Source organism: Pseudonaja textilis, chromosome Z (genome assembly GCF_049901715.1).
Source record: "Pseudonaja textilis isolate UNSWEBS1 chromosome Z, rPseTex1.2, whole genome shotgun sequence".
NCBI lineage: Eukaryota > Metazoa > Chordata > Lepidosauria > Squamata > Elapidae > Pseudonaja > Pseudonaja textilis.
This window is the reverse complement of record NC_142008.1, coordinates 75,658,187-75,681,829: the sequence shown is the minus strand read 5'-3', so window position 1 is coordinate 75,681,829 and position 23,643 is coordinate 75,658,187. Positions and strand designations below refer to the sequence as shown.

At 42.6% G+C, this 23,643-nt stretch overlaps 1 long non-coding RNA gene and 1 other non-coding gene across 2 annotated transcripts; both read right to left on the bottom strand.

The window, feature by feature from the left end:
* LOC148124094 (uncharacterized) lies at window positions 1–23,620 on the bottom strand. Its single transcript, XR_015740408.1, has 3 exons — window positions 23,346–23,620; window positions 20,166–20,294; window positions 1–130 (listed from the first exon to the last, which is right to left on the bottom strand). It is a non-coding gene; the product is annotated as an uncharacterized LOC148124094 (long non-coding RNA).
* Window positions 14,295–14,366, bottom strand: TRNAA-CGC (transfer RNA alanine (anticodon CGC)). The gene has a single exon. It is a non-coding gene; the product is annotated as a tRNA-Ala (tRNA).
* Window positions 23,621–23,643: the final 23 nt, after the last annotated feature.

Here is a 23,643-nt window from a genome sequence, read left to right as displayed (position 1 = left end):
CCTTCTCATCATATTTATTATTTTCTTAAATCATGGTTGGACCTGCTGGCTGAGGATAAGTTAGAGCAATTAATTTCCCCTTCTGGCACCAAGTCCTGCTATGTTGCCTTATTATTGTGGTAGGGTATTCCTGGAAGAGATGAACAAAGAACAATGGGAGTGTATGTCAAGAATATATACTCACAGCAAGATCATCCAAGATCATTCCAGATGCCAGAAAAAGCAAGGATTCAGCAGCAGCAGTATAGGAGGATGCTGAAGGCAGATGAAAACATTAGAACAGAATAACAAGTTGGAAATGACCTTGGAGTCCAACCCCTGTTTAGGCAGGAAACACTATGCCATTTCAGACAAATGTCTACTCCTGATTCAACCGCCTATCTGTATTTAAGACACAGGCCGCTCTTGAAAACAGCAAAGTCCACATTTTGGACAGAGTGGACTTGGTTTGATAGGGGGTCAAAAGGCCATCTATGTTAAAACTGAACAGCTCTCTCTCAACAAAGGGGTAGGGATACAACATAATCTATCTTCAATCTACAAATAGTTCTTTCAACAGTTCCAAGAACACCCATTTGCACCATTCAGATAAACTTCCAGATGAGAAGCAAACGTCTTCAAAGAAAAAACAGAAAGTCCAGTTGCCTCTTGAAAAGCACCTTTGGGACAATCAGGATCTGGATGACTGAGAATCTCCATAGACATCTGCAAATTTGAGGAGTTCCCCATCTATTCCTGCCCAAATCATTGATGAAGATGTTGAAGAGTGCAAGGCTAAAACAGAGCCTTGGGGTACCCAACTGCATACTTCCCTCCATGTAGATGTAGTTCCATTTAGGACTATACATTGAGTGCGGTTGATCAGCCAGTTACAAACCATCAGATGGTGATGCTGTTCAACCCACATTTTTCTATCTTATCAAGTACAGTAGTCCCTGAGTTATGACTTAGCAACCATTCAAACTTACAACCTACCCCTCACCCCAAACTTATGACCTATTCTCTATTCCCAAAGTTACGAATGTTTCAGCATTGCAGCCATCATTCACACTTACAAATGACAGCATAAGCACTGCAATATTTGTCTGCCTGTTCCCTGTTCCCCTCTGGCTGGGTCTCCACAACCATTGGGCCTTGCAACAATCTAGCAAGCTGTCGGTTCCTTTGCCTGAATTTGCAGAAAAAACAGCCTAAAATAGTGAGAAACCATGCAAGATCAGTAGCACCAAATCTTGCACTATTGATCTTGCGTGATCTCACACTACAGTACTTTATGTCTATGTTCTCTACATAAACTGAGGCCTGCACAAGATCTGCTGCAAAAGGCTTTGCAAACAGAGGGAAAGCTACTCCATTTACAAAGCTTTTTGCCCTAAATATGGTACAGGCTTCTGTTCTCTGTGAATCAAGGCCTCTATACCAGATCTGGTCCGAAGAGTGCATGCAAGCCAATGAGACTTTGGGGCAGTGAAATTGCATTGCTTCAAGCTTTCCATCAGCTTGCAAATGCCTTCTGCACCATCCCAATCTTGGCACACAGAGCATTTGCAAGCCAATAAGAGGCTTGAAGCAACGCACCTTCACTGCCCAAAGGCTCGCCAGCTTGCAAATGCCCCTCGCACCAAAACTGAGATGGCGTGAAAGGTGTTTGCAAGGTTGATGGGAGACTTCAAGCAACACAATTTCACTGCCCCAAAGTCTTTCAAGAGCTCTTTGCACTGAAATTGCAAGCATCCAAAGAAACCATGGCTGAAAGACTGGCGAGGAGACGGATCTTCACAAGCTAAGTGACCTGGTGTGGCAGGATGGTGGGAGAGACAATTTAAGGGACTCCAGGGGAGGGAGCATGAGGTATCCCAGTGGGTAAGAGGATGCCTTGGGTGTCTGAAGTAAGTAGCCTGTCTCATCGTTAGGTCCATGGCCTTCCCTACTCTGAAATACCTCATGTGCACTAACAACCCCTGCATTTGATTAGCAAATGCATGGCAAAAGCAGGGAATGATCACAGTCAAGTTATGCAATTCATTCCTATGAATCCTCAAGTTATGAATGTAATGGGCAGGCTCCATTACATTTGTAACTCGAGGACTACCTGTAGTAGGTTGGAGGTTTACTTTACCAAATGCCTTGTTGAAGTCCAAATAAATTATATCTACAAGATTCCTCTGGTCCACTTTTCTCACTTTGTCAAAGAATGCAATAATATTTGTCTGGCATAATCTGTTTTTGACAAACCCATGTTGGCATTTGGTTACATTTTGTTTGCTTTAGAGTTTGCTGGTCAAGAAGCAACAGTGAGAACTGGACACAGAAGCATTGATTGGTTCAAAATTGGGAAAGGAGTTTGACAAGGCTACATACTGTCGCCCTGCCTATTTAACTTATTTTAAGAGCAAATCATGAGAAGAGGCAGAGCTAGATGAATCAAAAGTTGGAATTAAGATTGCCGGGACAAATATCACTATTGCTCCCTTGTAAGGCTGCGATAGGTCTGGCATGGGTTGCTCAGTGTCCTAGTTGATTGGACTGAGTCTGTCAAAGGCTGATTAGCTTAGCTCTGCCCACTGTGGGTAGCCACTCCCTGCTTTCGATTCAGTCCTCAGCCAGGACAGATGCAATTGATTGTCTCTCCTCCTTTGCTTTGCAAAAGCAGCTTTACTTTCCATAGAGAAAAAAGAAAAAAAATTTCAAAAATTGTGGCTCCAACTCTCATCTATTTGTTGGAGCCACAAAACAGCTGATTGCTGCTCTGGGCAGTCTGGAGCAGCCAGCAAAAGGCCATGGAGCCATTTTCGGGCCTCCATGGTAAAGAGACCGCGGGGCCAGGGAGGCATTTTGTGGCAGCAGGCGGCATCAGCCCACATTTCTCAAGCCTGCAGGGCCAGTTTTGGGCCTCTGCAGTGAAGAGGGAGGCCATGTGGCAAGCGGCTAGCCAGATTGCTGCTTCTAATGAGTGGAGGCCACCGAGTCTGTTGTGGGCTTCCATGGTGAAGTAGAGGACTGTGTGGCTGGCAGTGGCCGTTTTGTTTCAACTGGCATATTGGCCCATTTCTCCCGGCCACTCCAGTGCCAAGAGAACCAGTCCTTGGCCATGGGCCTCTGGAAGAAGCTGGTCCAGAAGACTTCGAAGGGTAAGGCACATTTTTCTTGTTCTGGTTGGAGATCTCGTTCCAGGGGGTGTCCCTTTCTCCGAAGTAAACCAGCCTACAGGCCTCAAAGCTGGGCCGGATCTATAACTTAGGCCCTAATAGGCCCCAATGGGTGTTAGTCCCATTAGGAAGTGTTAAAACATCCTAAGTTTGTATAGGACTGAAGAGGAGTGGCTGGAGCAATGGGGATGGAAGATAGATAATTCCCCATTTTTAATTCCCTTCATGTACTTCTCCTTGTGCAGGATTGCAATCTACTAGAGGCCTCCTACATTCAAGATGGCAGATGCCCCTAGAGGCAGTAGGGCTTCCAGAGCAGACACTCACAGCGCAGCTTCCTCTGTTCTGATTCCAAGGAGCAAGCAAGGAAGCAGGCCTTGCCAACAAAGAAGGCTTCAAAGGCGGAGAAGGATGCTTCTAGGTGGCAGAAGACCCTAGAAAAACAAATTGCCAAGGCCCAAAAAAGCCTCAAGGATCAGATCTCCAGACAAAGAGGCTTCTCCTGCTTCTCAGCACAGGAAGTTGTTCCTCAGGAACAGAAACCTGGCCCTTCGTTCAAGATTAGGGCTCAGGTTTGGTCCCCAGATGCATCTGAAAGTGGCACTATACATCTTAGTGCAGAGGGAAGGCCTGGAGATCCACAGGAGGCCCTTAGGGCGGAATCTCAGCAGGAGCAAGCAGGCAGTAGGCCCTGAATGGAGGCCATATTTACCCCTTTGGCTGCAGGTCTCAGACCTGCATAGTCTACTGATAGAGCTATCGGGAAGAGAATTGCTGAAGGCATTCGAAGATTTGTCCATCACTTTTCAGAAGTATCAGAGGTGTCTGTGCTTCCTTCTCGTAAACAGGTGGCTCTTCTATCAGAAAGGGTCTCCTTAGTTCAGGAATGAGATTCTCTAGCTGCTTCAGCTTATGCTCCATCAGTTTATGCTGCTTACTCCTTGGTAGGGGAAGCAGATAAACATGAGTCTGACTTATTGGATGATGAAGGTCTAATTCTTGCAATCCTGGCTTTTCCTGGCCTGTTTCCTGGCCCCTTTGGTTTTCCACCAAAGCCACTGCTGTTTCTATTGCAGCCAGATGCATGTGTTGGCTATGAAATTGGCAGATGGATGGCAGGATAAAATGGAAGCTCCCATCGACTCCTGTCCGAGGTGACAAGCTGTTTGGGGAAGCCTTAGATCCATCCCTTGTGGAATCCAAGGACAAGTGGAAAGTGCTCCCAGTACTCTACAAGAGGGCAGAGACTCGGCCTGCCCCATACTATAGATGCCCATCCTTCAGGGCGGAGCCGGGACCCAGCTTCAATTGGCCTGCCAAATCTCCTTATCAATGACCTGAACTACAGTCAGATTGAACAGGCAAGGGCAAGCAACAATTTTGGGGCAGGTGGCCCTTTCAAGAAGGAGGAAGTTGCCCATACCAAGTCGCCAATGCTAACAGCATTCACACTTCCCCCATTGGTGGTCAATTAGCCATGTTTGCAGACAAATGCGGGGAGATTACATCCAATGCCTAGATTTTAAATACTGTAAGGTCGGGTCTTTCATTGGAATTCTACTCCACTCCTCCGAGGTTTTTCATCTCCTGTCCTATTTCGAGGGATAGGGTGAGAAGCGGCCTCATGGAATCAGCCATCCAGCATTTGCTAGAGCTTCAATCCTTTCAAAAGGTCCTCACAGAACAACAGGGAAGGGGATTTTATTCTAGACTTTTTGTAATCCTCAGGGCTTTGGGTGCGTGGGTGTGTGTGAAGAGCAATTCTAGACTTGAAAAGGCTCAATAAATTCCTGGTTTACAGGCATTTTAAAATTCTCTCCAGACTATCCTGGAGAGCATTAGGCAGGGGACTTCCATACATCTATTGATTTGTCAGAAGCTTATTTACGTATTCCCATTTGTCATTCCCATGGGTGTTAACTACGTTTTTGCTATCAGGGGAGTCATTTCTAACAGGGCTCTCCCTTTTGGATTATTTTCTGCCCTCAGAGTTTTCACAAAGGTATTGGCTACCTTGGCAGCACATCTGTGTACTCTTCCGGTGCATCTGCAATGTTACTTAGATGATATATTAATCTTATCCACAACTTTTCAAGGGGCAAGGAGGGACCTACAATTCAGTTCTGCAGGATCTTTGTTTCTTCACTCTAAAAAGAGTCAATTTACTCCCTCCACTCCTTTGCTTCATTTGGGAGCTTCTATTGACATTCTTTCTTGTCAAGTTTTCCTTTCCCAGGAACGACAGGACAGCCTGCAGTTGCTAGCTAGGTCTATCTGGAGAGAGGGTTCCACTCCATTGGCTCACCTCTCTCAACTATTAGGTAAGATGGTGTCTTGCACAGGCATAGTTTCCTGGGCCAGGCTCCATTCCAGAGCCCTCCAGTGGTTCCTCTTACCTCATCAAAACTTAAGTAAGAGTCATTCCTTTATTAAGGACAGGGTGCCCAAGAAGGTGTCTCAGTCTTTTCAGTGGTGGCTATCCCAAGCCATTTCCAAGGGTCTGTCTTTCAAGGAGGAGGACAGACTCATCCTCGCTACTGATGCCAGTTTATCAGGTTGGGGAGCTCACTTGGCTTCTCATATGGCTCAAGGCAGATGGGCAACTGAGAAACAGGTGCACAATATTAATTGGCTGGAACTCAGGGCTGTTCATTTGGCTCTCAGGAAATTTAGTCAGCATGTTACTGGCACTCATGTCCTTGTCATGACAGACAATATAGCTACCAAAGCCCACACCAAAAGGCAGGGAGGTACCAGGTCCCAATCCCTTATGCTAGAAGCTGAGACTTTAGGAAGATGGGCAGAAAGACATCTCCTATCCATCTGGGCTGAACATATTTATTGGCAGTAATAATGTGCAGACAGACTGGCTCAGCAGAGCTACTATTGACCATGCTGAATGAAGACTGCATCCTTCCCTCTTTCCCCAAATTTCTCAGAGATTTGGACTTCCTGCAGTGGATTTGTTTGCAACTCCATTAAATGCAGTTACCAAGATTTTTTACTGGATTTATTACCCCAGGGGCTGAAGGGACCAACACCCTCTGCAACAGGTGGTCCCAGGGATTGTTTTATGCCTTTTCTTCCTTGTCTCTGCTGTCAGCTGGGATGCGTAAGATATTGGCAGAAAAAGCAGAGATTACTTTAGTGGTTCCTTATTGGCCTTGTCATCCTTGGTTCACAGATTTAGTGAACTTCTCAATAGATCATCCTTGGTGAATTCCTAAGAAAGATGTCTCACTCCTCCAGGGGTCCCTGATTCATCCAGAGCCCCAGTGGCTACAGCTGACAGTTTGGCAATTGAGTGGAACGTTTTAAAACGTGCCTAATTATCCACCAGTTATCATAACTATTCAGGCCTCCAGGAGACCTTCCACAATCCACATTTATGATGTTACTTGGCAAGCTTTTTCCCTTTGGTGCTCAAAGTCAAAGCTTCAGCTTCTAGACCTTCAATATCACAGGATAATGGACTAAGGCTCCATTCAAACTTCTCAGATTGGCTAGTTTACATCTCCTTCACAGTTAAAGTAGCCTTCTTGGTGGCTATCGCTTAAGCCAGGAAAGTATCTGAGTTGGTGCCTCTTTAAGTGCGTCCAGACCCATGCATCTTCCACCCACACTGGGTGGCTTTGAGGCTGTGTTTGGCAGAAGGGTTCTGCAAAGAGTCATCATGGAGCATGGGGACCAGGGCCAGACATGAACCCTCCCGAGGACAATCCAGCTTTGGTATGTCCCATACCTGATCTATCGCAGCCTTACAAGGGAGAATGGGTGTTGTCTTACCTGAACACTATTTCTCCTTGTAGGCTATATAGATCAGCACCACCCTGAGTGATCTAGTCTGGGGTGTGGGCCAAGCGAGGGGGGGGGCTGATAACCTGGTCTTGATTTTTGTTTCAGAGGCAGTCCTGTCTCTCATGATGTCTTTACTGAAAGCTGGGAGTGGCCACCCAAAGTGGGCGGAGCTAAGCTAATCAGCCTTTGACAGATTCAGTCCGATCAGCTAGGACACTGAGCAACCCATGCTTGACCTGTAGATCTTCAGTTCTCCCTCTGGTCTGTTCCAGCAGGGGGCGCCCAGCCGCAACCTGATTGGTCAGTACCAGTTTGATAGCTCAGTATAAAAGTAGCTGTCAAAAGGGCCAACAATTGTTGCCTCACGGCTGAGCTGAGCAGTCACATTTAAAGCGTGCAAAAGTTTAAATAATGCCTGAGCAACCTTGACTAGCCGCCTTGCCTCTGTTTGTGTGTTTGTCTCCCAGGACGAAGCACTGGCGATGAAGGTGGGATTCAACCACCTCCTGAGGCAATACGCAAGCTTAAAGACCTCCGAATTGAGGCACAAAAGAGCAAGTCACTCTGAGGGGTTAAACGTTACTTATACCAACCGGCCAGTCTCAAGAAGACAGTGGTTCTCTGGAACTTGTCAGAATGGCAGCTGAATGAATTCATTCACGCTATTCGATGCAGCCACAGAAACCTGGGAGTCATACATAGAGAGATTTGACTGTTTCCTGGAGGTGAACAATCTGGTAGACCTAATAAGCAGCCAGTGAAGACCGCTGTTCTTAAACTTCTGTGGCAAACAAATGTTAATACTGCTAGAGCTCTCTTAGTCCCTCAGCATCTTAATACAGTTTCCTGGGATGCATTAATGGCTAAGCTAAAAAAACATTCTGCTCTAACATCCTCACGAATCACCCGTCAGCATGCATTCCACTGAGATCGAGCCGAAGGTGAATCGATGAATGAATATATGGCAGGACTTCGAGCAGCTGCCCTATACTGTGACTTCAAAGAACTAGACAATGTCCTACTCGACCAGCTTGTGAGTGGGCTTGGAGACCAATGTATTCAGCACAGACTGCTAGTAAAACAAGATTTGACACTTCAAGCAGCTCTAGATAAAGCATGCACTGATGAGCTGTCAAACAAATCAATTGTGGAGATTCACGGTGCTGGCAGCCCATCAGTGGGGAAAAAAGCCACAGCCGTTCACCATGAAGAAGCTTCTGATGAAGACAATGACTTGATGGGTGAGGACAATATACATCGACTGAAAATGGCGTCAGGTAACGAATGGCCCATCAGCAAAACCCTTCAGGCACAAACATGTATTGGCTGCGGAGGTAATCATCCAAGGGCAGCTTGTAGGTTTAAAACCGCAAACTGTCAGCGCTGCGGGGGGAAAGGCCACCTAGCAAGGATGTGCAGAGCTATTCTGCCAGATGATAGGGTTCAGGCAAAACCCACCAAGGAAAACTTTAGGAAATTCCCTAGACAAGGGGAAGATTGTTTCACAATCCAAAGGGATAACTATCCAATAAACCCCAGGATAATAAACCTCAGCAAACCAAATTATCCATTAAGAAAAAAAAATAACAGTTAAAATAGGACTAAACTGGCAAATGGAGGGTGACATAGGGTCTTCCTTGTCTTTGGTATCTTGGAGCACTATCCAAAGATTGGTGCCCAAGATGTCAAAGGAAAGATTGAGACCCTGTTCCCTCAAATTTAAGGATTATCAAGGAATACCATTCCCATTTTGGGAAGCAGTAAGGTAGCAGTAGAATTCAAACAGTTTAAAGGTCGCCTCCTAGTAGTTGAGAGGGTATTGCCCAGCCTTCTGGGCTTAGATTGGTTCGACTCCCTTGGTCTTGCCATAAGTGCAGTTCATGCCACCAATGGCCAAGGGACAGACACCATAGATACTCTAGCAAAGGATTTTGCTAGTGTTTTCAACAATGAATTGGGCAAATACATTAGAAAACCAATTTCATTAAATTTAGACCCAAAAGTCACTCCAAGACGACTAAAAGCACGGCGAGTGCCCTTCGCACTCCACCCAAAAATTGATTTTGAGCTTGATAAGCTTATCGCTCAAGGGGTACTTGAACCAGTGGATCATGCCCCATGGGAGACCCCCATAGTGACATTAATCAAGGCTGATGGGTCAGGGTGTGTGCAGATTACAAGGCCACCATGAATTTAGTGCTCCAACAAGTGTAACATCTGTTGCACTCACTGGGTAATGGAAAGATCTTTGCTAAGCTTGATATGGTTCAAGCTTACCAACAGCTCCCGTGGACTCTAGCCACCATAGAGGCTCAGACAATAGTTATGCACAGAGGTGCATTCAAATGTAATAGGTTACAGTTTGGCATAAGTGCAGCCCCAGGGATCTTTCAGAACATGATGGAACGACTCTTACATGGTATCCCTGAAGTTGTTCCATACTTTGATGACATAATAGTATCAGCTACCACACTTTTAAACAGCCTAAGGGAAGTGTTTAAAAGATTTCAGGCCACAGGCCTCAAGCTTAAGAAAAGCAAGTGCCATTTAGGTGTCTCTAAAGTAGAGTTCTTAGGATTCCTGATCAATGCTGCTGGATCACATCCTATGACAGCAACGGTTCAGGCAATCAAGAATGCACCCATACCATCCAACAAAACTGAATTGCAAGCTTTCCTGGGCCTACTAAACTTTTATATTATAAAATCCCGCTATATTATCCCGCACAAAGCCTCAGTAGCAGAGCCTCTGCACAGACTCTTAGATAAGAAATCTCCCTGGATGTGGCAAATGCATTCAGAGCTGTTAAGGACTTGCTTACTTCAGACTGTGCTTAACCAGTTCAATGAATGTTTGCTCCTGGTTCTGGCTTGTGATACTTCTCTCTATGGAGTAGGGGTGGTTTTGAGCCTAAATGCCTAATGGTTCTGAGGCCCCTTTACCTTTTTTCTCAAGGACTCTTACACCTGCAGAACGTAATTATAGTCAAATTGACAGGCTCTTGAAGTCATCATGGTCATTAAACTTTTTCATTAATACCTATATTCCTATATTGTGTATACCTATACACAAGTTTGAACTGATAACAGACCACAAACCCCTGCTGGGTATTTTTGCTGGGGACAAACAAACTCCTCAGATTTTCTCCCCATGCATGACAAGATGGGCAGTATTCTTGGCTGCATACTCTTACAATTTATCCTATTGCCTGGGCAAGCACCTCAGCCAAGTGATGCCCTGAGAAAATACCCTCTACCAGTTGCTGCAGAGGAACCTGAAGCCAAGGAGTCTATCCTCCTGATAGATCACCACCACCAGTTCCCAATGACTGCTGCAGACATTGCTGCACATTCAGCAAAAGATAAACAATTAATACAAGTGCTGGACTGGGTGAAAAGTGGGTGGCCACAAGGGCCTGTAAATGCTGACTTACGTCCATTCAAGATACAGCAGCAAGAACTGTCCACCAGCAGGGGGTGTTTGTTATGGGGAAGCAGGGTGGTGTTTCCCTCCACATTACACAAACCAATCCTGGAAGCACTTCACAAGGGTCACCCAGGTATAGTGTATATGAAGGCATTGGGCCGCAGTTACGTGTGGTGGCATGGGATGGACCAGGCCATCACAGAATGGGTGTCAGGGTGCCAGCAATGTTAGGAATCAAGACCCTTACCTTCCAGGGACACCAGTCAGGGAATGGGAAACTCTTAGAGGTCCCTGGTTCCAACTGCATATTGATTTTGCTGGGCCCTTTCAGGGTGAAACCTTTTTAATTGTGATTGATGCCTTTTCCAAATGGGTGGAAATGGGTGGAAATAATTCTAATGACCTCCACCATGGCTGAGGCTGTAAGCATAGCATTACAAAAGATATTTGCCACCCATGGGCTTCCTGACCTGGTAGTTTCAGATAATGGCCCACAATTTACATCCAGAAGTTTTGAATTATTTCTTATAGGGCTGGGAATAAGGCATGCCTTAGTTGCCCCTAGTAATGCTTCTAGTAATGATTTGGCAGAACAAGGTATACGGTCAGCAAAGGAGGCCCTGGCAAAGATGGGCCCAGGACCATGGCCAGCAAAATAGCCCAATACCTATTTATCCAACATACAACTCCATGCCCTTCCACCAATTGCAGCCCAGCTGAATTATTAATGGGCCGATGGCTCAGAAAGGTCCTAGACAGGCTTCACCCCACATATGCCAGAGAAGCCTCTGGATTCATCCAGCAGTACCAGGGGGTTTAATGAAGGGGACCGAGTTTATGCTAGGAACTTCACAGGCAACTCCCTAGGGCTACCAGCCACCATTACAAGGGTAACAGGGCCTTGCTCATATATTGTCGAGCTGGAGTACGGCCAGTCATGAAGATGTCATATTCATAAATTAAGGGAGCAAGGGAATTATAGGCCCGAGGCCCCTTTGCCAAAGGAAGACAATCCCTCGCTAGCTGAAGCAGGGCCTACTGTCCCAGTAATACACTACCAAGCAAACCCAGCAGAGTCTCCAGCGAAGCCACCAGTCCAGCAGGTCCCAGCAGAGGTCCCAGTGCAGATTCCTAAAGCTCCAGCCTCAACGATTCTGGCCGCTTCCAGAGAGCCAATGTTGCGCAGATCAACAAGGATCTACCGCCGTCCAGCCTATCTCGAAGAATACGCATGCACTATCAAGATGGGAAGGAGTTGTATGGCTTCAGTTCTCCTTCTGGTCCGTTCCAGCAGGGTGCGCCCAGCCACAACCTGATTGGTCACCAGTTTGACAGCTCAGTATAAAAGGAGTTGTCAATCAAGCCAACAGCTGTTGCCTCATGGTTGAGCTGAACAGTCACATTTAAAGTGTGTGAAGATTTAAATAAAGCCTGAGCAACCTTGACTAGCTGCCTCACCTCTGTTTGTGTGTTCATCTCCCAGAATGAAGCAGTGGGAGGAGCTAAGCTAATCGGCCTTTGACAGACTCAGTCCAATCAGCTAGGACATGGAGCAACCCATGCCTGACCTATCTAGACTACAAGGAGAAATGGTGTTCAGGTAAGACAACACCCAACCTCAGATATGCAGATGATAACACTCTGAAGGCAGAAAGTATAGAGGAACTAAAGAGCCTGATGCGGAAAAAAAATGGAGAGTGCAAAAGTTGGCTTGAAACTCAACATTAAGGAAACTAAGATCATGGCATCCAGCTCTCTCAATCTTGGGCAAATAGATGGAGAAGAAATGGTAGTGACAGATTTTATTTTCCTGAGCTCCATGTTCACCGCAGTTGGGGACTACGGCCAAGAAATTAAGACACTTTGCTGGGAGGAAAGCTGTGGCAAATCTAGACAGCATACTAAAAAGCAGAGACATCAACCTGCCAACAAAAGTGTGTATAGTCAAGACTATGGTTTTCCCAGTTGCAATGTATGGCTGTGAAAGTTGGACCATAAGGAAGGCTGAGTGCCAAAGAACTGAGACCTTTGAACTATGGTGCTGGAGAAAACTCCTGCAAGTCCCTTGGACTGCAAGGCAATCAAACCGGTCAGTTCTAGAGGAGATCAACCCTGACTGCTCTTTAGAAGGCCAGGTCCTGAAGATGAAGCTCAAATACTTTGACCACCTAATGAGAAGAAAGGACTCATTGGAGAAGAGCCTAATGCTGGGAAAAGTTGAGGGCAAAAGAAGAACGGGATGACATAAAATGAGGTGACTGGATGGAGTCACTGAAGCAGTAGGCGAGAGCTTAAATGGACTCCTGATGATGGTAGAGGACAGAAAGGCCTGGAGGAACGTTGTGCATGGGGTCACAATGGGTTGGATACGACTTTGCAACTAACAATAACAATGAGTTTGCTAATTTGTTGCTTGATTATGTTTTCCAGACTCTTCCCAAGTATTGAGGTCAGGCTGATAGGTCTGTAGTTTCCTGGATCTACTCCCCCCCTTTTTTAAATGATTTTTTTAATTTTTATTTTAAAACAAATCCATCTTTCAGTTATATAGTATGTTGACTGGGTAGATATATCTTGGGCAAGTATTTATATTTTGTATACATTTCTTACTAAGACTGCATTCACATTACAAACCTCTCAACCTTATATATCTTATCATTATGATAATATCATTTAACTTATTTTATTTTCTAACCATTTATAAAATAAATCCCATATCATATAATATTCTGCTTTTTCTTGTTCTTTAATTGCCAATGTTAATCTACTCATTTCTGCACTTTCCAATATTTTCATAATCACCTCTTCCTCTATTGGAATCTTTTCATTTTTCCAGTTTTGAGCAACAATTCTAACTGCTGTTAATATATGTATTATTAAATGTGCTTTTTCTTTACTATAGCAGCTTAGTATATACATATTAAGCTGCTTAGACCCAGTTTCAAAGTTACAGCTGCTGCAGTGCCCTGTGGTTGTTCATCCTTACAACTGACCACAGAGATGTTGTAATGTCCCCCAACCCCCATCCAACCCATCGGCTTGCCACATCTATTTCCTCCCCCACTTTGGCTGAACCCAACCATTCAGTCCCCCGAGGGAGCTTAAAGCTGGGCAGCAGAAACTATCAGTGGACTGAGTAGTTGTTAACAGCTTCTAGGCCTCAGCCTGCTTCCCATCGAGCCATTCAAAAAACCAGGCAGAACGGAGGGCTTTACCAGCACACAGAGGGCTTTTACAGCCACGGCCTACTTCCTGCTCAACTACCCAACAGACTTGCAGGATTTGATCAGACAGCTCTAGGGCCCAGCAACATCCAATTTACCTTTTTGGTTTTTTTTTTTTAATCCCTGTGCATTTAAATTAATAAATTATTTGATTTGATTAGAAGCTACAGCTGTTGTGACTGCCATTTTTCTCTATACATTTAAGTATTAACAATCTACAGAATAGTATATGTACTTCATTTCTACCTAATGTCACTTTTCATGTATTTCTATTATTATATATGTTTACAAGAACATACACTTTATAACTGAGAATAATCTTATACAAAATTAACTTAAAATAATGGTAACCTTACTGAAATATGCATAGAAATTTTTCCAAAAAGAAACTGTAAAACGGTTTCATATATGCATTGATGGTTTGGTGGTAAAAATTATCACCAACAATTCCCAGTCAATGCAACTCTAGTTTTGTGGAGGAGTGAATTGCAGTTTATAAACAACTCCCTAAGTTTACATTCCAGATATCAGAAAAATATTTTGCCTAAATTAGGACAAAGTTTTTTGCAATCATATAAACAATGTATTTGAAATAAGTCTGTAACATGAAGACAAAAGTAAAAACTTGAACGCATTGAAAGACTTTGAAGACTTATTTCACAGCACTCATTAATTGGCAAAAAAATAAAAAAATCTTTGGAGATGCCGGGGATTGAACCCGGGACCTCACACATGCGAAGCGCGCGCTCTACCACTGAGCTACATCCCCCAACTGTGTTTGTGAAGTGAAATTTTTGCATTCCACACATTACTGAGTCTTAGTACTAAGGATAATAATTCTATCACTGGTATTTTTCTCACTTTCTTTATAAAAGATATAAACTTCTATGCCAATCTTATTTGAAACCGATAAGGCATACCAAAAAACCAAAACAACTGAACAAAGAAAATTAAATTCTCTCTTTAAAATTCCCAAAAGTTTTCAGCATAGTAACTATTAGTCATTTTTGCTTTTTCTGACAATCATCATTTGTTCAAATATGCAATATATTACCTATCACTTACAATTTCTTCATCCATTTTCCAGTTTTTAATAAACATTTATTGAGGCATACAATTCTGCTTGTTCTAGTTTTTTATCATTTATATATACACTCCACTGTTCTTTTTTTGTATATATGTGTAGGACTTTAAATCCATTTTGACTTCTCGCAATAGCCTGGATTAATCCCTACAGGTTTTACTGGTGAGTTTCCTCCTCAAAGTAAATTTGCCATTTTCTTCTCTTACGTCTGAGAGTCGATGATTGAGAACAAGAATACCCATCTGGCTTTGTACCTCAACAGGACTGCCGGTTTCCTAGTTTTTAGCCAAATTTTATGCATACTATATTTAACAACCAATTTTCAATGATGCAATTCAAGTCTATTCACTTTAACCTATTTAAATTTACTGCAGTTTTCAATTTGGAGACCATGCATTCCCATGCTCAGCATAAACTACTGCAGTTACAAGATTTTGTAATCATCTTTTGTAGCTTTTCAATGATAATTCTGACACCTTTCCAAACATTATTAAAATATTAATTTTTATATAATCATTCTACTGTGTAGGAAACAATGAATGTAATATACATATTTATTCATACCCATTAAGTTTTTTCTTTCTTTTATTTAGCTGGACCATAAATATTTAAAAATAAATATTTAAACCCTATTCATCAATTCAAACGATGTAATATAATATTCTAACAAATATGTAAAAGCTAAAGCATCTTGCTACACAAGGATTTTTTTTAATGAAAAATAATAGTGGATGAAGCATCACTATGGAGAAATGCTTGAAGCAGGGAAGATGTTTTGAATAGGATTGCTTGAGAAAATACAGGATCAAACACAATATTTAAATATCTTGACAGACTAGAACACTGGGCCATATCTAACAAAATTAAATTCAATGTAGAGAAAAGTAAAGTCCTACACTTAGGCAAGAAAAACCAAAAATACACATGTAGACTGGGTGAAACCAGGCTCAATAATAGTAACTGTGAGAGGGATCTTAGAGTCTTAGTGGACAACCAGCTAAAAATGAGCCAGCAGTGTGCAGCAGCAGCCAAAAAAGCTAATGCAATCCTAAATTGCATTAACAGGGGGATACAATCAAGATCAAGTGAGGAATTAATACCACTCTATAAAGCCTTACAAGACCACACCTGGAGTACTGCATCCAGTTTTGTTCACCACGTTATAAAAAAGATGTTGAGACTCTAGAAAAAGTACAGAGAAGAGTAACCAAGATGATTAGGGGACTGGAGACTAAAACATATGAAGAACGGTTACAGGAAAGCCAGTCTAGGAAAGAGAAGGACCCGGGGAGACACGATAGCAGTCTTCCAATATTTGAAGGGCTGCCACAGAGAGGAAGGGATCAAGCTATTTTCTAAAGTGCCTGTAGGCCAGACAAGGAATAATGGATGGAAACTGAACAAGGAGAGATTTAACCTGGAAATAAGGAGAAACTTTCTGACAATGAGAACAATCAACCGTTGGAAAAGCTTGCCCTCAGAAGTTGTGGGAGCGCCATCACTTGAGACCTTCAAGAACAGATTGGACTGCAATTTGTCAGAAATGGTGTAGGATCTCTTGCTTGGGCAGGGGGTTGATCTAGATTACCTATAAGGTCCCTTCCAACTCTGATTATCTGTTACCTGTTATAGCCTCTACTGAGGATTATTCAGCACTATTTCATCAACCATGTCATGGAAGTAAAGTATGTAGGATGGCTTTCTACCACACAACGGTATCACAATCATCACCAGAATAGCTGTATTAAGAACGAGTAACAGAGTAGGATTGTTTTTAAACTACGACTATTCTCTTCTTTAGTTCATTTAAATATATGTCATATATATATATATATGTATATATATATATATATATATATGTGTGTATGTATATATATATATATATATATAAATATATATATATATATATATATATATATATATATATATATATATATATATATATATATATATTCCTCACACGGGAAAAAAAAACTGAACAACTTCCTCACATACCTCAACAGCCTACACCCCAAAATACAATTCACCATGGAAACAGAAGCCAACAATCAACTTCCCTTCCTAGATGTCTTGGTATACAAAAGATCCAATGGCTCCCTAGGACACACCATCTACCAGAAGAAAACACATACAAACCGCTATCTACATGCACTCTCACACCACCACCCAGCACAGATCAATTCCGTAGCCGAGACACTCATCTCCAGAACAAAATGCTTAGCCGATGAACAACACCAAAAAACTGAACTACACACTCTCACCAACGTACTAACAGCCAATGGATTCCAAAGAAAGAAGATTACCCACCTAATCCAAAAAGAAACCCCTACCAAAATCCAAGACAGAGAACAAGAAAACGGCAAAGCCCTCCTCCCATATATAAAAGGCACCACAGACAAAATCAGCAAGATCCTCCAAAAACACAACATTAAAACAGCATTCTGCACAAACAGAAAAATATCCACCATCCTAAGAAACCCCAAAGACAAAATCGAATTAGAAAACCAAGGAGTATATGAAATCCCCTGCACTGCCTGCCCCACCACATACATTGGACAAACTAACAGAAGAATAAGTGCACGCATTGAAGAACATAAGAACTCAATTAAAAAAGAAGAAACGACCTCTTCCCTGGTCCAACACCTCAAAGCCACAGGACATGAGATTGACTTTAAAAATACCAGAACTATCGCCAAAACCGAACACTTCAACAGCAGAATAATCAGAGAAGCCATAGAGATAGAAAAATGCCCACACAGCATGAATAAATGAGATGACACCTCCCGCCTTCCAGCCACTTGGAAACCCGCCCTCATGAACAGACGAGTACCTAACATGAAGAATGACACCAGACCCACACCCATGAGAGCCACACAAGATGCCACCACCACACTTCCATGTAGAAAACAGACTCACACCCACTCAGAAGATGAGACACGACCACGGACCAGAAGCCGCACTGCAGCTGCATCACTACCCACTTCAAACCCCTCCGAGCCATACATGAAGCAAACTGACACTCACTATGAAGATGCAGCATGACCACGAACCCGAAGCCAAACAGCAAGATCACAGCTCACCAGCTCAAATCCCCCAGCAACTAAGACTAACCTGAGCACAACCAAGCCCCCACCTGAACAGAACACGCCTCCAGCCAATCAGAACACGGCCAACCCCCAACCAATCAGAACACAGCCAAACCCCTACCAATGAGAACACACCCCACCCAATCAGAACACAGCCAAGCCCCCACCCAATCAAGTCACACCCCCACTAGCAGTTAAAAGGAAGAAGCAGCTGCAAGCTCACATCACTTTGAGAAGCACAGAGCCGAAGAAAGAAGCCTGAAGATGATGAATGAGACTTCATCGAAACGCGTTGCCTAGATACTGCCAATCTTACGCGGGAGAAAACCCGAATAACCAAAGATCCACATATACATATACATATACATATACATATATATATATATAACCGTAAAGCCTACAAACTTAAAATTTGGCTTGTATGTTCCCCTTGGCTTCTAGGTGCTCGCTAAGAAAGAATTTTTCAAAATGACCATCAGAGCATTAGTAGTTCATATATTATTATTCACACGCTCTGATGCTAAGGAGTTCTACTCCCCTTCCCCACCTGAAAAGAAATCTGTTCCAAATACAAAACACAGAGGAGTTTCAGTTTCACAGCACCAAGCAGCTTTAGTATAGAATAGTTGAGCTAAGCCACGCCCAGGCTCCTTGTTGTCTCCTCCTTGCTCACATAGCAAATACTGTTTCAGTTTCCAAACAGGATGCTCGCCAGATGAATACTGATGGATGCTGTTAGGCAGAGGCATAATTCCCCCCCCTTATTTTCCTCCCCTAAAACTAAGCCCATCCACATACCGTGTTTCTCCAACAATACGGCCTCCACCAATAGGAAGGCCCAGCATGATTTCTAGGAATGAGGTGAAATTAAGCCCCATCCCCAAACTTTAGGCCTATTTAAATCATGCTTTTCTCCGCCATTTCTCACATCGTTCGTTAGAACTACACGAGTTGAAGAGAAATGGGGGGGAAGGGCGGGATGGGGAGAAAACTTGCTTTTAGGAGTGCACTGCAGGTAGACTAGGCTAGAATACCCTGATCTACCGATAGAACATCAGCCAATAGAAGCTCCCGAAGGCAGAGTCCCCAGCCGCTTCAGGGCATGTTGTGGCTGCCCATGTCCCCTCGCCTTTAGGCAGTCTCTTTCGGGCAATGGAAGCTCCCCAAGTGCAGTCACCATCCACTTCGATAGGCCGGTAGAAGCAGCCTCGAGGCAAGCGCACACACACACACTCCCCTCGCCACAAGGCCGCTTCTATCGGCCGACGAAAGCTCCCAAAGGCAGAGTCCCCAGCCGCTTCAGGGTGTGGCGTGGCTGCCTGTGTCCCCTCACCTTTGGGCAGTCTCTTTCGGGCAATGGAAGCTCCCCAAGTGCAGTCACCAGCCACTCGATCGGCCGGGGTAGAAGCGGCCTCGAGGCGAGCGCACACACACACTCCCCTCGCCACAAGGCTGCTTCTATCGGCCGAAGTGGCTGGTGACTGCACTTGGGGAGCTTCCATCACCCGAAAGAGACTGTCTAAAGGCAAGGGGACACGGGCAGCCACGCCACGCCCTGAAGCGGCTGGGGATTCTGCCTTCAGGGAGCTTTTGTCGGCCGATAGAAGCAGCCTCGCGGCGAGGGGAGTGTGTGTGTGTTTGTGCTTGCCCCTAGGCCGCTTCTACTAGCCGATCAATGTGGCTGGTGACTGCACTTGGGGAGCTTCCATCGCCCAAGACTGCCTAAAGGCGAGGGGGTATGGGCAGCCATGCTACACCCTGAAGCAGCTGGGGACTCTGCCTTCGGGGAGCTTTCGTCGGCTGATAGAAGCGGCCTCGCGGTGAGGTATGTGTGTATGGGCCACTCTAGGTGAGGGAGGAAATTAAGTCATCTCCGAAAAGATGGCCTAACCGTTTTTTCGGGAGTCAAAAAAAAATAAGGCCCAGACTTATTTTGTGAGAAACACGGTAGTTTCGTAGAGAAGCACGGGAATCAAGGTCATATATCAGAAATTTATTTTTGAAATACTGGTTCATAGTCTAATCTGTTCTTCTGAGATTTTTCTCTCTCATCAAATCTTTGCCAGCTCTTTCTAATTTCTCTCACTTTTCAGGTAACTGAATTCTGAATTTTAAAAAGGAAAAAATGTCCATTCTAGGAGGAACTACTGAAATAACTAGAAAGAACACTAAAAGCTTTGACAAGAGCTGACAATCAATGAGCAGAGAAAAATGGGAAGGAGGGGAAAGCACCAAAGTAATTTTAAATTTCCCTGATTTTATTAATTTTATTCACATAAATGTGATTATTTTATTTGGTTTGCTTCTCTGCAAATAACCAGGAAGTAAGATGTGTTTCTGCAAATTGGTATATGTGATAACAATTTTTCTCTTTTGGAGCCTTAAAATGTCATTATACCTGTTATAGTTGTACTTTGATTAATCAGTCTTTGCTTTCTTCATGTTCTTTAGATGCCATCAGGAATTCAAGATTGATGCTTTCAATAAGACTGTTAGCAACAGCAGTTCAGAGGCAATAGCTTTGGACCTGTAATATAGGATTCCTTATCTTAGAACAGGGGTTCAAATTCGCATCGTCATGGCAGTGTCACATGACGTATCAAGACTTTTCCCCGCTTTGCTAAACTGGCAGGGGTGAGGCCAGCACATGATGCATCTAGCCCACGGGCCTTGAGTTCGACACCCATCTTAGATTTTGCTTTACCAGTTGGCATTTATTCTTTTGCATTTCAATTGGTTTCATTTTATATCCTGCATTTATCTATGCTGAGTGATCATTTGTATGATGATCAAACAGTCCATTATAATAACAAATGTCCAGGTATCAATTACCAATTTACCCAAAAGTAGGAGGCTCTCAAAATATCACAGAAAGAACAGAAAATTAACTATGTTTCTATTATAAATACTGGTTCCATTTATTTAAAAGTTTTTCTTATCCTCACTAGAAGTTTATCAACACCCAAGTACTTTGCAAGGCTTCTTGTTCTAGTACCAATCAGGAGAAGCCTATTAATCTGTTGTTTTCTTTAGGACATAGTGTCAGCTCTTATCTTTTTCATAATATTTCAGTAAGGCTTTCATAATATTTAAGTAACACATTTAATCAGTGTTTCAACAAGGGGCAGCCTCTGGTTGATTCTAGAAAGCCAAGTAGCTTGGATCTAATTAATACTTGGAGAGGTTCTATTTCAGATAAAGACAAAGTCTGAATAGTGGACATGGAAATACCTGAAGAAAGCAGAAGTGAAAGAACTATTTTTAAAAAACACAAAAAGAAGACCTGAACAGAGTTAGAAGGACTACGGCAAAAGAAAGCAAAAATTAGTATCCACAGTTGCTAATTGGCTCCTTGCATGCAGCTCCAAAACACCATTGGCATTGACAAAATCATTATTAGTCAATTGAAAAAGGCAGCTTTGTTTAGTAGTTAAGGCACCAGGCTAGAAACCAGGACATTGTGACTTCTAGTCCTTCTTTAGAGCTTGAGTTATTTATAAAAACAATAAAAGTGAAATATAAATAAATGAATAAAATTACTTGAACAGCTTACAACTTGCAATTTGCTCAGGTGAGTGATAAAACAATTTTAATCTGGCAATTGATCAGGGTTATTTCAATGGTCTGGTAGAGACTAGAGCCAAGCCAGCTGAGTAACTTTGGGCCAGTTTCTCTCTCAGCTCAACCTACCTCAAAGGGTTGTTGTGGGGTAAATAGGAGGAAGGTGTTAGCCACGTTTGTGTGAGTTATTTGAAAAAATAAGATACAAATAAATAAGATAGTGAGGTCAGTTACTGTAAAGATGTTCATGAGTGATATTTAATTCCCTAATGCTTACTTGCAAAGTTATTTTTATAACTAATAAGTTCATATGCTCTCTGCAGCACACATGATTTTTTTACCAATTTGGTCTGGTGCTCAACCTGTTCACACACATATGGGCTAGCTTTAGCAATCAGTGCTTTGATATTGCTTATTTAGATTAGCATATTGACCATGGTAGGAATTGTCTTTGACTCAGTCATTTCAATGGTAGAACATTTATCAGCAAAACAATGGAACCAGCTAGGAACACATCATTCGAATCCATATTGCATTATTCTGCCTACCTGTTTATTTTTATGTGTAAATCAATGTATTCAAAGTGTTTAGGGACTATTTGTTTTTAGTGGTGATCCTCCACTTACAAAACCCACTTTTCCAAGAAGTCTGCTTAGTGTTTGCTCTAATCTAGAACTAGGCAAACCATTTTATTCTCCAAACATTTTACAGGTAGCCCTTGATTTAAGGTAGAAACTTCATTAGGTCAATTGATTGTATCAAATATATAAAACTGATAACAAAAATACATAGAAACACAAAAGAATAGGATATATTCATAATAAGTTTATTTATATATATATAAGGTTACTTAGCAAGCATTCAAAGTTACAATGGTCTGCTCTTGGAATAGGTACAACCTGGCTCCAAAGTTTGAACGGTCAAGCCTCCTCCATAGTCATGGGATCAAACTTCAGGCACTCAGCACCTTTGCGGTATTTAAGGCTATCTGCAGGATCTAGGGGTCACCTGATCACCTTTTATAATAGTTTTGCCAAAAACTGGAAGTTAATTTTGGTTGTTGGTAAAACTGCACCCATGGCGAACTAGTGATGCACCTAACAACTGTGGGATTTCTTAATGACCATTACAACATTCAATTATTAAGGGCAGATTCTATTATGGTTGTATATTGAGGACTATTTGCATGTTTTTCTTCTTAATTCTTTGGTACTGCAAGCTTTTGGTATTAGCCATCTAACAATATTTAAATAAGCAGAAGTGAATAAAGTCAGAGAAACTCAAGTAAATGTTATGAATGATATGACAGATAAAGACAATATTTTAAAGAAATAATTTGGTAAACTAGATACATAAAAGTCATTTTCCTAATACCAGTATCTTTACAGGCTATTATCATTAATACTCCCTTCATTTGGGAGGTTTTGTATTAGAGACGATACTAAATAACACATCTACATCCCAGTTACAACTGAAATTGAAGAGTAGGAAAAATGCCAACGGACTGGTTTTTCAACCAAGATATATCCTAATTAATCTATTAAATTCTTATTCTCACAGAACAACTTTTGGGGATATGCTTGTTTCTTATTCAACTGAGATGATACACTCAGCAATAGATGAACCAGTCTATATTCTAATGTTTTCTCCTTCATTATAGTGCTCTACTATTTTTAAAAAGTTTAAAAGAATGAACATCAATTTTGGGGAGCTAGTGTTACAGGTTACTGTATTATACAGAAAAAAAACTGTTTTCATTCCTAAGTAACACTGTTGCTCAAAAACAATGTTCCTACATAATGGTTATTCAACTTCTCATAAATATAGTTATCCAAACCTACATTTTCTGCAATTCCTCGAGATCTGTATTTATATTAAAAGACAAAAGCCTCAATCCTGAATATTCCAGTAATCTTTCCATCCAAAATTCTGCAATAAGCCTGTGAAATAATAAAAGCCAGTAGTTACATGACTCTATTCTGCTGTCTAATAACATTAACGCATATGTTCTTCTTACCAAGGCTACTTCAAGACCTTAATACTATTTAAAAGTATTTAACTAAAACGAACCCATCTGCTCAACTGACGTGGATCAGCCTAAGCGTCCACGGCTCACCCACCCTATGACTATTCCTGTTCCTCACAGTCAGACCAATCCAACAGCGAGAAGTGTCTTCCCCGTCGGCCTAATCGTACCCCTCCACGCCCCCATTTTCTTTGTCCGCTTTTCTTTTGCTCCACCCCAGGATTTTGTTTGCCTTTTCAAATGAGTGGCAAGTCTTGATTGGTAGTTTCCAGGAGAGCCAATCCGTGAG